The 14654-nt window shown below is 46.0% G+C and overlaps 1 protein-coding gene across 3 annotated transcripts in view; it reads left to right on the top strand.

Moving 5' to 3' along the window:
• Positions 1 to 13116: 13116 nt before the first annotated feature.
• Positions 13117 to 14654, top strand: part of LOC126536628 (solute carrier organic anion transporter family member 4A1-like) — a 55690-nt gene continuing 54152 nt past the window's right edge. For all 3 annotated transcript variants that reach the window (XM_055073571.1, XM_055073572.1, XM_055073570.1), the window contains exons 1-2: positions 13117 to 13276; positions 14216 to 14251. The gene's annotated coding sequence lies outside the window, so the exon portion shown is untranslated. The remainder of the gene's footprint in view (positions 13277 to 14215; positions 14252 to 14654) is intronic.

The raw sequence follows: 14654 nt of genomic DNA, 5'->3' as shown, positions 1-14654 counted from the left end.
TTCTTTTTTTTTTGTGAAAAGAAAGAGGAAGTAAAAGACCCCGGTCCCCATCCACTTCAACCAGCATCTCGCGCCAAAAGACCAGCACACGAACGCAGGGCTAAGAAAGAGCTGCCCGTTCAATATGGTCCTATACTCGTTCCCTCGCTCGCTCTCGATGCTCCAGGGAAGTCTCACGCTTGAAGCGCGCACTCACGGGCTGATATACGTATACGCAGCCCATCGCAACAGTTCACCGAAAGAACCCCGCCCCTCCTCCTCCACCTCGCCTCGAGGCACATTCAGCGCCAGTGTCCCGCGCCTAAGACAACAAAACGATATTAAGAACGACAGTGCCGCCGCCCATCGCCTCCAGAACACACGAAGAAAAGCAAATAGAAACAACACCGACAATGAGTATACAAGTGGAAAGGGCAAAGGAGATGCGAATAACGAATATCGTTTGTACAACGTAGAGTTCCACTCTATATAGAAGCATAGGAAACGTTGTGTGGTCTGTTTCAGCGTTTGCTGCTGCTGACTTTGCTTCGCGATTTCCGCGAAATGCATTATTCGATGCTGCGAACGCAAAAAGACAAAAAAAAATAAAGAGGACGTGTGGTAGGGCACTCGGGACTCTGCATAAGCGCATAAAGCGAGCCGGTGGGAGTCACTTACGTACTTTTTTTTCTTTCTGGTCGCGCCACCTTAGGGAGACTTCGATTCGGACGATCTGTCAGACCGAGCGGGCGTCGGGGGTATCAGGCCAGCGCCGACCTGTGCGCGCATCGGCGCTCGGTGAAGCGCACTGTACACAGCAGTAGGCGGTGGCGTCTCGGATCGCCCGGAAGAACGGGCTCGCGTCTTGTTGAGCGAACTATGAGGAGAGAAGAGACCGGCGTCGAGATAAACCGGCGGAGGCTGCAGTCATGCCTGCATGCCTCCCCGAGGAGAAAGGTCTTGCCTTGGACCCGCCGGGAGTCCAGCAGGATTCTCTACAGCACCCTGAGCTCCGGCTTTAATGAGTCACCACCGCTGCCGCCGTCACCGATGGCTTTCTTGGAATCGCCTTTTTTTATTTTTCGCTGCACCGGTACTCGTTTTCCCGAAGCTGTATGCGCAAGGGCCCGACGGTGGTTTCTTTCTGCTGTTGTCTTTTGTGGCCGCCTTCTCGTCTCTTGAGAACGCTGGCAGCGACCGCCACGGAAAGCGAGGAAGCAGAGCGCAGAGATCTTTGCCGCTCGGCTCCCCGCTTCCCTTTTATGCAGATTAGCGCGCTTGTTTGTGGACGCGTGCTGTCTTCCGTGGTGTCCTGATTTATGTCTCGCGTCGTGATCGCGTTCCCCGCGGTACAACTTGCTCTTTTCCTTCTCTCGCCCCCTCTGCTCGTGAAAGCGAGAGCGCCTTGTTTCTTCTTGTTTCGGTTCTACGTTTTCTCGACCTTTTCTTTGCTAGCGCACCTCGACGATTCACTCCTGTCGCTGGGCAACCGAATGCGTTGCGCCGATTTCACTTCCCGCGTTTTTGCATGCGACGGCGTGGGGATAAGGGTGTATGGGGAGGGCTGGGGGGGGGGGGGGGTGGAGAGCCAGCGGGATACTTTGAGGTTTTGCGAAGTTTGCTGCCGCACGGGCGGGACGGGGAAACAAACCATGCCCACGCGTGTTATCCTCTGAAAGCGTCGTTCGATTCTCCCGAGGATTTCTCTCTGCTCGCCCTTTCCGTTGTTGCTAAAGGGCTGCAGAGAATAGTGCCTCTTCCTCTTCACAATCTCTCTCTCTCTCTAAGCCCACGCGGATTGGCGCGGTTGGAAACGTTGAATCCGCGGCCGACGCCGCGTATACTCAATTGGCCCCTGCCGCCCTATAAGCTACTGCCTCGAACCAAAAGCCGGCGGCCTTACGCACGGAGAGCAAAGGCGCTTCGCCTATGGAAATATTGTTCCCCGTCGTTGCTTGTCCGTTATTTCTTTTGCCCCAACGACAATAAAAAAACAGAAGAAAGAAAGGAACGCTGCGTTATCGTTCAGATGGTTTGTCGCAGCGCCATGCGAATCGAGACAGCCAAATCTCTGAGGAGAAGCGAGCGAGCATCGTCCGTTCTTATTCGATATTTTATCTGCGTCGCTCTTCAAATATTACTTTACATGACGTGAAATAAACAGAATCAATGACGTTCCCTTCCTTTTTTTTCCCCTCTTCATTCTTCTTTTATTGCGAAAGCTGTTGTCTTTGACGTTATGGCAGCAGGGTGGCGGCAAGTGCACCCCAGCTCTTGTAAGATACGATTTCATTACATTTTCATTACACTAATTACGCAATGTACAAGGTTGATTAGGCCCTTAGGCAGAAGCTGTCAGGGCTCTAAAAATATTGAACATACATGCAGGTTATAACACGGGCAAAAGACCTATTACATTCCTTTAACCGATTACAATATAACATCTCACAATAAAATTGAGAAACCTGACTGACATGAGTAAAGAATAATTTGGTTCAGTACGGGTATATGATGAAAGCGTGGAATACATAGGTGTGAAAATTCACACGAAATTTATTTGAAGAAAAAAGCTTTGTATACAGATTCTTGTGCAAAAAAGAAGGGGGGGGGGAGGGGCGGTGGCCCGTATCAGACTTACACACTAAAGACAGAGAGAGTTCATGCCTAGGTTGTGCGTCTAGATGTAATAGATGTAACCGTGCTCGGGGATCGTGCCAGTTATACGTATCCTGGTATGCTGCTTGGATTTTCAAATCGTCACAAATTGTCGTTCCAAATTGTCGCAAAGTTAGCATTGTACACTGTAACGCAAGCTCTTTTCATTAGCGTTTGTCTCCCTAGAAGAAGTAGAAACTGTAATAGTCCACCATTGCCAGGTGCTAATACTACAGATGCTGTTCTTTTTAAACAAGCGATAAGGAACCTGCCCCAATTTTCTTAGTTAAGTGCATTTACAGTGTTATATTCGTCTGTTACTTTAAATTATATTTGCATTATTCTTGCATTTATATAACAGGTGTTTCAGCAAACATTTTCAAATTTGTTTTTAAATTGTCTGTGGCAGATAGCATTACCCTTGTCGACGAGATGGTCTACTCGAAAAGGCAGGCAATAATTGAGCAAGAAATTGAAATGCATAATTGGCTAATTAACAAAGATTCACTAATTATTTTTCAACTAATTACCATTATAGTACGTATCTCAATCTACAAATTCTGGACGAGTAGTCGGCAAGGCGGATCCACTAGAAATGAATTCACAGGATGACACCAGTTTAGAGGTATTAATTCCCGAACTTTACAAAAGAAAAAAAAAAAATATATATATATATATATATGTATGTATGTATTGCTGCTCCAGTTACTTTTGTGCTTCAATGCATAAAACAACGTTTTGTTAAGAAAGTAAGTGGAACTACAGTGCGTTTTCACCGCAAGTGTTACGGCGCATATCTCGTAAACGGTGGCATCCGCACACTTCTTTTCAAGTGGATATACCTTGAAGTCTCGCCCACTAGAATTTGTAAATTGCAATATGTGCCATAAGGTGATTAGACAAAAAACATGTTTGTGAATTTTTGTTAATTAGTCGATTATGCACTTCAGTTTTCTTTGCAAGTAATGTCCGCGTCTTCGAGTACACCGGCTCAGAATAGAATCGCGCTATCTGCCGCAGGCCAATTAAAAAAATTTTTGAAATTGTTCGGTGAAACACCCTCTACGTAAGCACACCATTTCCTCTATTTTGTAACGCTGTGCATTTCGAGCCCTGTATTAGTCATTTTAGTGCTGTCTAATCACTCCTCCCCTCTGCAATTTATTTATTTATTTACTTGTTTGTTTATTTTAGATATCTCAAGGGCCCCGTGGGGGCATGAGGGGTGGGTGATGACTTGGCGGTACAAACATTTCGTGAGGAAGAGTGCGTTTCGATAGCACTTAGTAGTATATATATATATAAACATGTATGTACGTCGAGGGTACACTAAATAAATAAATAAATTGGATTTGTAAAGTGCTTGCCTCACTAAATTTCAGCCTCTCATTTGTCTTGTCGAGTTTTTGTCTTTTCTTTTTTTTCTTAGGCACCGCCTCCAGCATGCAAGCTTTATCGTGGTTGAACGCTATCAACTTCTGTGCATCGAACCACGCAATTGTGGGACCACGCCTCGGTCTCTACGCAACGACACAAAAAAAAGACGCATTCCTTCGCGAGCTGTTCAACGCTACTCCACACGTTGCTCCTCCCGTGCGAAATCGTCTCGTCCGAGATAATCTGATGTAGTTAAATTGAGCCCGGCTGAGGGTGAGGGGGGCCACTGTTGCTTTGGCTGCACGCGCCTCGCGTCAAGTGCCTTCGGGGGGGCTTAGCCGAAACAAAAACATTTTCCTTTCATTTTGTCGCGTGCAGTTTTGGCCACGTGACTAAGACGGAGCTAGCTCGAGCCGGGCGTCCAATGTCAACAGCGCGGACAGACTCCGCGCGGTTAGCGAAGCGTTCGTCGATGAGGGCGTATGCGACGCTGTCCCAGCGGGAGCGGAAGGCTGCGTATTTGAGTGAACCCTCGGGTGACGACTGCACAGGGTGGGCTCCACGTGGAATTTGTACACCGAGCTTCACGTACTCAAACGTCAGTACGTGGGAGTTTTTTACGCTTCACCGCCATCGGAATGCCACACGCGGCAAGGCACAGATCCGAGCGTAGTTGAGGATGAGTCTGTAGAAATAACGTTAATTGTACTTTTTTCAGAAGGCGAGCACGCATGCACCCTGAAGCCTCGAAGTACGTTTCTATGTCACATTTAAGAAGAAAAAAAAAGGTATTGCGGATTCTACAAGCGTTGCACGCTTTCGTGAGTTACCAAAGGCTGAAAGGACATTATTTGCTTCGTTCTGTCAAACTAGACGGCCATATAGCTTGTTAAACGGGCTTCATCTAATCGCCTGATTCAGAAGCTCTCGTGCACTGACTAAGTCGATCAAGCTGCTGCCCATTTTCACACTAACGTATTACCAGTCTCAATCAGTCCGCTTCTCAACGTAAGAGCTATATGGATGCGGCGAAACGTCCCCATTTCACAGGCGTAGGGACAGCAGGGACAGCGGGACAGTTTCCTGGATGCCAAAGGTAACCGCGTTCTGCGCGCATGATTTTCTTCCTGCGGATAAACTGTAAGCGGTGGCGTCCTAGTAATGACGACGAGCGAAAAGAACTCAATATGCATAAGAATCGCTACAAATCGTAGACTCGGATCGTATAAATACAGTAATGTCCTACACGCAGCTGATAAATGATCTTCAATACATGGCTTGTATGACGTGTTTCCAGCTCCGCAATAGGTTCCGGATCACGCGATCAGAGAGGGTCTTCTGTCATTCATAAAAAAATCCTCGATGGGTCATGAATTTAACATGACATATAGCGTTACTGCATGCATATGCTCCGCGGCGTCGCAACATGGCAAAAAAGAAAGAGAGGATATTGTTATTCTTCAGGCTTTATTTTAAACGATGACGTGAGCCGAGCGCAGCCGCTGACAGGGTCGAAAGGTTGGCCTTTCTGGCAAAACTTATCCACCAGAGCGAAACGAAAGGAAGTTCCTGTTTTCCTCTAGAGCAATGGCACCTACCTAGTACAGGGGATAGGCAAATAAGCAGGTGGTTTTAAAAGTTTCCTAAGGTGAGTAACATCTTATAAATCAGATTAAAATTTTGAATGTCCGAGTATTAGTATGTGTAGTAGCCCGTGAGATTATAAAGTGCCGATATTAGAAGCAACTGAAGATAATAAAAGAATAGTGATAATTTTGACTTTGAAAAAAGCAAGAGCTGGCCCTGTAGGAAAGTTGATCATAGGAATCGTTCGGTACTGCGGATGAAGCTATAAGTGGCAATACAAGCGTTTCTGTGGTTGAAGCCTAATTCCCCAAAGGAAACCAATACCGATGAACTTAGTGAAGAACTAAAAACAAATTGGTTGCAGCGTACCAAGTAATGTTCTATAGACTCAGGCTAGTTGCGGAAATGGTACAGAGGTAACGCAGCAATACCAGTACAACGCTGAATTATGCATTCTTTTTTGAAGTTTTGCTACAAGAGCGGCGGCTTTCAATGCACAGAGCAAGGCAAGAAATTGTCAATTACAAGAATGCGCTACAGAAAAAATGCGCCATGAATTCTTTTTTTTAGTTGCCACAATTTAAAAAAAATATCGGCTGCAGCAGATAGCACCGTTTTAATCCTGGGACTGGATTGCTCGAAGAGGTGGACTTTACTTGCACAAACAATTAAAACGCCTAGTTGATTCATTCACAAAATTTTACGAATAAACTTTTTAAGTAATCACCTTATGGCACATATAGCCATTTACGAATTACAGGCGGCAAGTTCACAAGTCATATTCACTTGAAACGAATTCTCAGGATGACACTAATTTTGGCATGTGCACCCCAAGCTTGCGGCAATGCATGGCTGTACGACCGAGATCACTGGAACACCGCTGAATTTAGTCGCACACTGTGAAATCATATCTCAGAACTGGTCTCATCCTCAGAATTCACCGCTGAGACAGACGACTCAGCTGGACTTCGACAGCGATGACATGGACTAGAAGAGTCCTTAAGAAATAAATGCTCTCACTCTCTAAAAATTCGTTCCAAATATCCGTTGCGAATTCACCGGCTATAATTCATAAATTTCAACCTGGGAGGTAATATAATTAGTTACAAACTTAATCAGTGATAATATATTAACTATTTCATTAAGCATTTTGATTTCTCGTCCGTATAACGTCCACCTCTTCGACGACTAATTAAGCGCAAGGAGCAAAACTGCCTCAGTAAAAACATTGTACAGTCTTAAACAAGACTGTAAAGATTTTTTCCTGTACACGACAGTGAGCTCAAATTGCAGTGGCAATGGAAGAATTCGTACTTCAAAACTAATGATTCTTAGCACCTGGTGAGCATCAAAATATAAGACACAGAAGTTTGGTAGCAATCACAATTCAGGTATATTAAATGCTATTGGCACGTGAACTTTCGCAGCTATCATCATGTTTACTCGCCACAAAGCGTCGTCAACAAAGAAAACTTCCTTTCTCTACATGCCATCGGCGATTCAACCTTGGCCCGTAACAGTGATGGTGTTGCGCACGGGACAAACCAACAACCTTAAGGGTGAAAGTTCTTTACTATACTACACCTGCCACAGGTGATTTTTTTAAAGTTCTGTTCACTGTAAAAAATAACCTCCTGTATACATGCTGAGCGTATGTGATGTGAACCGCAAATAAGAATACTCCCTGTCCGTGGATCCGCTTCCCGCCCGCGATCTCGATGCTTTCTTAGAGTACGCGCGAAAATCTGCAGTCCATCCCTGTGTGGGGAACAGATTAGCTCGCGCGGCCCAGATTGTTTTCTGAGAGACCGGCGGGAGAGGGGGGGGGGGGGGGGCGGAGACTGCTGGGTGTTTTTGGCCGAGATATCTGGAGCGCGACAGAGCCCGGCTCTCGCGCTGTTGACATTCGGGCCATCCGCGGCCCCAGCTTGCGGATTTTGACTGTCACTTCGTCGCGCGGCAAGCGAAGATGAGAAAGAGAGAGAGGAGAGATAAAATATGGTGCTCGGGCCGAGCAACAACAGCTGCGTTTAGAATATAAGGGTTAAGTGGTCTCCTCGAAAAGACGCAAGGCGGCTGCGAGAGCACGCAACCGCGTTTCATAACACGGAGTTGGCACTGGGGATGGAGCCGGGTGACTTGGAGAACAATACGCTGGATTATTCGTAAGCAGATCCGCGCAGAAGGAAACGTGATAACGCACACTACATCCGAGAGAAACAACGTAGGTCGTTCTCGACGTAAAAGGTTCTGCAGTAGGCAAGAAACCTCGTGGGATGAGAAAAGGTTTTGAAACGCGTCACTTTCTCTCTCTCTCTTCTGAACATCCTGCAGGTAATTTTACCGGAATGTTTAACATGCTTGTGCAATTGCTTGTGACAGCTTTTAAAGCTATGGAAGCTGTGTAACTCGCTTCTCCAGAGAAAGAACGCCCCCTGTGGACACAAGTGAATCTGTGGTAAAGAAATACAGTCAGACTTCCATATAACTAAACGCGACTGTTACATCATTTTTCTATTCCTTTAACGAAGTACTTCGATGCCCCGACACGTTTTTATGGAATATGGGGTAAATCTGTCTGTGTCGACACCGTCACGCTTTAGTTCATTTGATGGACGCCATTGATCTGTTAAAAAATGTTTGCCGTTCTCATGATGGAACCCAAGAGGCACTATGCGGGCTCGCTGTCTATTAATAAGTGCATGGACAAAAAAAAGGTTTCTTTTGCTAATAAGTAATTTATTCCCGGAGTCTTTTCAGTGTTAACGAACCTTTTTCTTGTCCTAATTCTCTTCCGATGCCTTGTCCCATCTACTTCATTGTACCGAGATTTAACTGTACACCAAGCGCACCGAACAGGTGTCTTTCTTTCTCCTTAACATTGAAAGAACTGTCTACCAATCAAAATGTCTAACTTACTTCCAGAATATTGCTCGCCAGAGCTCTCGAAATCTGTAGCAATCGCATAAGGTATCGAACACTATTGAGTGCCTCCAGATAAAACGTACCTCATGCGCTTTGAGCTAATCCATTTAAGTATTTCTTACTGCCACTCGAAACTTTAGTTACGTGCTAGCCATTCGGATAATACACTTCCCCTCGTTCATTTGCATCATCTTTGTTGTTGTTGCTGAACAACTCAAAAACGCAAAACGAGCAAACGAAACACAAAAAGTATGCATAGAATCACACGTGACCAGCAGTTGTCTTCTATGGTTTTACATATATGCTCCTCGTCTTGCCGTTCACTCTGTGGCTTTAATATGACCGGCTAATAAGCACTAGGCTTGCTTACCTTCGCACTACGTCAGTTTTCTCTTTCTTATGACACAAATTTCAACACTTTGCTTATCATTGATTCCATCAATGTACACTACGTGCTGTCATAAGACCGATATAGTTCATCATAAGTGATAGTCTCACTTAAATATTTCTTTATAAACCTCCCTACTTTAAATTTATAGTGACAGTACTTCATTATGCATGTGCCAGTGCCTGCAACTTGCAGTTTCTAGTGTTAGCGCAATCTAGCCTACCTTTGTCCCTTTCTAGAAAAAAAGATTCCCTGACTCTACTAGGAACTAGAAGAATTAATAAAGTTGAAGTTGAAGTTGAACAACCTTACGGGCCCAACTCACGCGTGATAATCCCTTAACAATAAACGCAGATATCTAATCAAACTGAAGTAGGCCCCCCTTTCCGCTATAATCTAAAATTTTATGTACATAATTTTCCAACGGAGACTCCCTGCTCTAGAGAGATTCTTCAGTACGCCTCGAGCTTCTGCTGAAGCAGCAGGAAGCAGGTACTCTCTCAACGAAGTGAAGTTCATTACCAGAATTTCAATTCCACCTACTTTGCCTAAACCGCCTGCAGTACAATGAGGAAATGTTCCTTCAGAAGTTTCTTTCTAGCACGGTTTCGTAAGTAGACTGAAATGCCTAATAAGCAAATTGACAAAGAAGCACATTCAGAAGAGAAGAGTGAATTCATTCATGGAATAAAGAAAGGGGTAGGACCATGGCTCAAGGCGGCGCGTAGCTGAGTTCTCGTGAGCCTCTGGGGCCGCATTCGAGCCAAGCGGGCGTGCGCCGCTCTGAAGCATATCCGCGTAAATCCGGAAGTGTGACGCAGCTTGGGGGCCCTCACGCTGGCGGTCGCGTCGAAGCTGTGTGCACCCCTTCTCCCAGCTGGCCGTCCTCCCTTCGTCCATCCACGTCCTCGCAATCCGGGGCCATCGATCACAGCGGCCAAGTCCTCTCAACTTGTGCTCCCCCGTTCACTGTACACAGCCAGCGGGCCAGCCACCATCTACAGCCACTGCATGTCTTTCTCCCTTTTCTTCCCATCTCCTAGCCGCTACCCCGTGGCTGCCACGCTCTTTGTTTCTGACTTGACCCGTCTGAGATTGAGGAGGGAAGGAATATACGTGGAAGGGGCGAGGCGGTGAGAATCGGAGCTTTCGGCGTTGCGGTATATCCCCAAGTCTGTGACCGTACCCTCACAGTCTTTGTCTCGGGTGCGTACACACATCTTCCATTAGCAGCGCCGTGTCGGCGTCTGGCCTCCCCCAGCAGGGTGGTCGCCCTACTAGCAGGCCTCATAATGACAAATGCCCCGAGCTATGTCACCGCGAAACACTACGGCCCCTTTTCGCCTGTCGCCAGAGGTTGCCAGGGCGTTGTGGCCTAGTCGCTCTCCTCCCTCAACCCCCTCCCCCGCTCCCTGGCATGCTCCCAGCCCTCCTGAGCTCGACACCCGCAAAGCAGAGCCCCCCTCGCCACATCTGCCCCCGCCCGGAGCAATGGACTGTTACGAACGTCAATAACTTCCCGACTTCTTGGATGCTTACCTTCGTGTTTCTAAGGTGAACGATCTCCTTCGCAACGGTCTGGGTTGGGTCAAAACGGAAAAATGTGGCCGTGTTAGGGAGAGTGAATCGAAATCGGCGCGATAACTGCTGCACATTTTTTATTAATCTGTTTACGAATCCGAAATTGCGTTGAAATTGTCGGAAATATATTATGACAGTAACCTCTCAACATATATAGCTGTAAGATATATAGCACACCTTCTGAAGACGCCACAGCATTGTGAAAAATACAGAAGCATCAGACGAACGGTCATTCTATTTTTTGCCAAAGTGTTGTCTAGTTTCAATCGTACGTTTCAGCGAGGTTAGGCCTTATATGTGCAAATGCTGCGTAAATAAACGTCGCTCAATAGTCACAAGGTAAAAAGCGACCGGGCAGGAAAATTTGATAGCGAGCTGAAGAAATGCGCAGTATACTGGACCAAAAGGAGACAGTTTTCATTCTTAGGAACTGCTTCCCATCGGAATGCGTGTCTTCGCTAATACGAAGTCTGTCCTGATTGGTCGGGGCCTGTTCTTACGAATGGCTATTTCGTACGAAGAGCCTTGTGAATATGGCCAAGATTTCAAAGTTAAGACAAACCTGATTGGCAAAGTAAACAAGTATAACATTTTTGTAGGACACCCGCGCGCTGTTGTTAAATATCGCGCATTCAATGTCGCTGCTAGGCTGTTAACCTTCTCCTTGGTAGAATTTTTCCTTGCTTATTCGTATTGGACGACTCTTGCTCAAATAAAACAAAAGCTACCTTTCTGCCTCCAGTAAGAAAAATACGCTTTCGGGTTTTCCCCCGAAACAGGGTCCGTATTCACAAAACGCTTTTATGCCAGAAGGGTTGGTAATAACAAGTTCTATCTTGACTTGATGCTGGACATATCATTAGCTAAGGCGGCCAGACAATGGCTAAGAGCACACACCTACGAAAAGCTTTTTGAATTCGGCCCAGATCCCTCTTACTGCTCGGTATTACCCGTCGTGCTGGCTCAGTGGCGGCGATGTGCTGCTGCGGATCAAGGGGTGGCGGGTTCGATTGCTCGAAGTGGCGGCCGCGCTTCGAAAGGGCCAACGTGCAAAATCGCTCGTCCCCTGAAGTTTTAGAACACGCTAAGGAAACTTGAGGGCTCAAAACTAATCCTCGGTCCTTAACTATGTACAGTGCTTCTCACAGCACATATGTACGTTTAGCTATATATATATATATATACATATGATTGGGAAGGTAGGCGTGTGTATACACTACTCAGACAAGAATGATCAAAAAAAGGTACGAAGAAAAAAATCTCAACACGCACTAGTCTCTAAAACACAAGCACACGCTATCGTCGTCGATGCATGCAACCGGGATTTGTCCGCCCTAATCAGGTATAAAAACAATTTAATGAACTCAGCAAAGCATTAAGAAAACTATGGCGAATAGACCAAGAGTCGGGCCTTAATAGCCTGCACTCTTTCGACGTCTTATTCTTGTTTCTTTTTTTTTTCTTTTTGTGATTCTGCAACATTCGCTGCCTGTGGTAACGCCTGCACAAAGCCACCAGATGGGTCGATGACTGGAATTTCGTTGTTGACATCGTGAAATGTTCACGCCTGAAAGAAAGCATAGAAATAACGAAATACGCCACAGTAATTTGCACTACCAACCGCACAGCTTTCGGTTCTCTCGTGAGCTTAGACGATCAACTTTTTCCGGAACAGATCTGTTGGCACCGTGACCATACACTCTACTTTCGTGATCCCCGATTTCTAAAGGGTACGTACATTGTCACTCGTAACGACGGCTAAGAACACATTAGCAATACTGTGAATGACGAAATTAACTTTTATTGGGAGAGCCTGTGCCCACAAAAACAGGCTACACTTAAAGCACAACGATAGCGGCGAACAGAGTGGGCAACCGTCGAAATCTGATCTGCCGGTCAAGCGTATCGGCTTTTATGCACGAGCCATCGAAGGTTCCAGAGCAATCGGTGGAGCCGGTGTATTTTCCACAAAGTTCTACACAATTGGCGTCGCACATGCAATCAGATTACACAAGCTTCGGTGGAAATAGACAGCAGACAGAACCATCGGTAACATTCGAGAAACTTCCGATACATACTGGCGCGTCCCGCGCTGAGCGATAACAATTGTTAGGTAGTGAAAAGCGGTCACCCGCAAAGATAAACAAGTAAACATATCAATATTATGTATTGTATACGTGTAGACATGTATATTGAAGCCATATTGCGTATCCTTTTTCTTGACCCCTCCTATCTTCTTTTTTTTTCCCTTTCACCAAACAACCGAGTAACTGGCCTAACCTTTCATCGAGGCCTACCTCTCAGCTTTTCCTTAAACACAAACAACTATCGCATTCGTGTCCCGAACGTTCAGTGCGTGCCAACAAGGCTTCGAAATTATGTATATGCGCTAATAATTTACATCACCCAATTCTCTTTTTTTCCCCACCAAGCTACAGCGTCTCTAGGTGGAGTAACGTACAGGGGAAGGAATAGAGTGTAACGAACTCTATTCATCTACGCTGGAGGAAAACGGCGCGCAGTATCATTGCAATTTTCTGAAAAGTGTAGTGCCGCTCCACATTTTCGTTCTTTCCCGCATTTCTTCGCCTTTGTCTCCCGCGCCTCGCCGTGGTGGGGGCGAGTGCAAAGGCAACGCGCAGCGCCACTGTCATTGTCCTCATGATCATCGCCACGGCGCCGTTCCTCGTCTCGAGCAACTGCTCTCCGCGAGAGTTGGTTGCCATAAGCAGCGGGGGCGGCATTAACATTCACCCAATGTCGCTCCCTGGAGTCCGAGCCGCCGTAAGTAATCACGCTGTCCTCCTCCGCGGGCTTGCTCATTAACCCCGCGCGGCCATCGCGGTGAGCTGCGCCATTTTTTTTTTTCCACGTGATGGCGGCGGCGCTGGCACCTCGGAGAATCCATCGCCGTTCGCTCTATGTAGCGTACACGTTACTAGTGTAGTAGGCCTGTGCTGTAATAACCAGGACAAGCTGGGGCTCCCCCTCTCTTTGACTTGCTTTAACGGGGGGGAACAATTTGGGGGAGCCTGTGGTTCCGAGAGTCGTTCTTTTCAGTTATTTTCAGCGCGAATGAGTTGCGTTTATGGTTCTCTTCTTAAATGCCCTGCCTTGCCCTGTGTTTCGGTAATGAAGCGGGGTGTTTAATTGCACTGCCGTAATTTGCCTTAATTACGAAGCAGGGCGCGTGGGGCGCCGAAGACCGCATCAAAAGCTTTTCTCTCGCTGTATTTATTCTTCTTTTTTTCATTCTCGGGACCTTGTTTTTATTCGTCCAAGAAAGGGAAACGCGATGAACCCGCAGATGACCAATCGCACTTCCTACGCTAGTTTTGTAAGGTCGAGGAAGTAAGTAGGTGGTGTTAGTCAGGTCGACAAACTAGACGGCCACCGCACGTGAGTCGATGTTATGCAAGTGGCCTGAGAAGTGTCACTACGAAATGTTGGCCGGCTAATGTCCAGTATGGAAGAGTCAGGTAATACGCACGCCACAGTATTCGCATTTCAGTTTTGTCTTGCACCCAAGTTCTAGACAAAGCAAGAAGACCTTAAGAGCGAATTATAGGTGATCCTTGCGAGGGTAAACTAATCCAATTACATCGACATTAAAAGGGTTATGTGGCATGAGAAAATACTTCATTCTATCTTAACTACTTTCTTGTTAAGGTACGGTGTTCGTTCACATTCACGCGTGGATTATTACAAATCGTTTAATTTCAGCCCTCAGCGTTCACCATTTGAAGATAGCCTAATCAAGTAAGTTTCCCTCATTAAAATGTTCCTTGAACACGCTATGCCTTAACGTGTTTGCTCTCCCTAAATACCTCTTCCCTCTTCCTTCGATCCATGCATTTCCTTTCATTCTTTGTTGCAGTTTCTATCTATCTATCTATCTATCTATCTATCTATCTATCTATCTATCTATCTATCTATCTATCTATCTATCTATGTCTATATATATATATATATATATATATATCAGCTTTATCCCGAATGAATATACGAAATGAACTTAAGGAGTACATGGTACGAAATCATACAAATATACAAATTAGAGAAATCGTAGTTGATTGATTGATTGATTGATTGTGAGTGAGTGAGTGATGGATATTAACACGCGAATTAAAACCCGGGCTATGAGGGACGCTGTAGTGGAAGG

This window comes from Dermacentor andersoni, chromosome 4, assembly GCF_023375885.2.
Source record: "Dermacentor andersoni chromosome 4, qqDerAnde1_hic_scaffold, whole genome shotgun sequence".
NCBI lineage: Eukaryota > Metazoa > Arthropoda > Arachnida > Ixodida > Ixodidae > Dermacentor > Dermacentor andersoni.
Note: the sequence above shows the minus strand (reverse complement) of the source record. Positions and strands in the feature narration are given on the sequence as shown.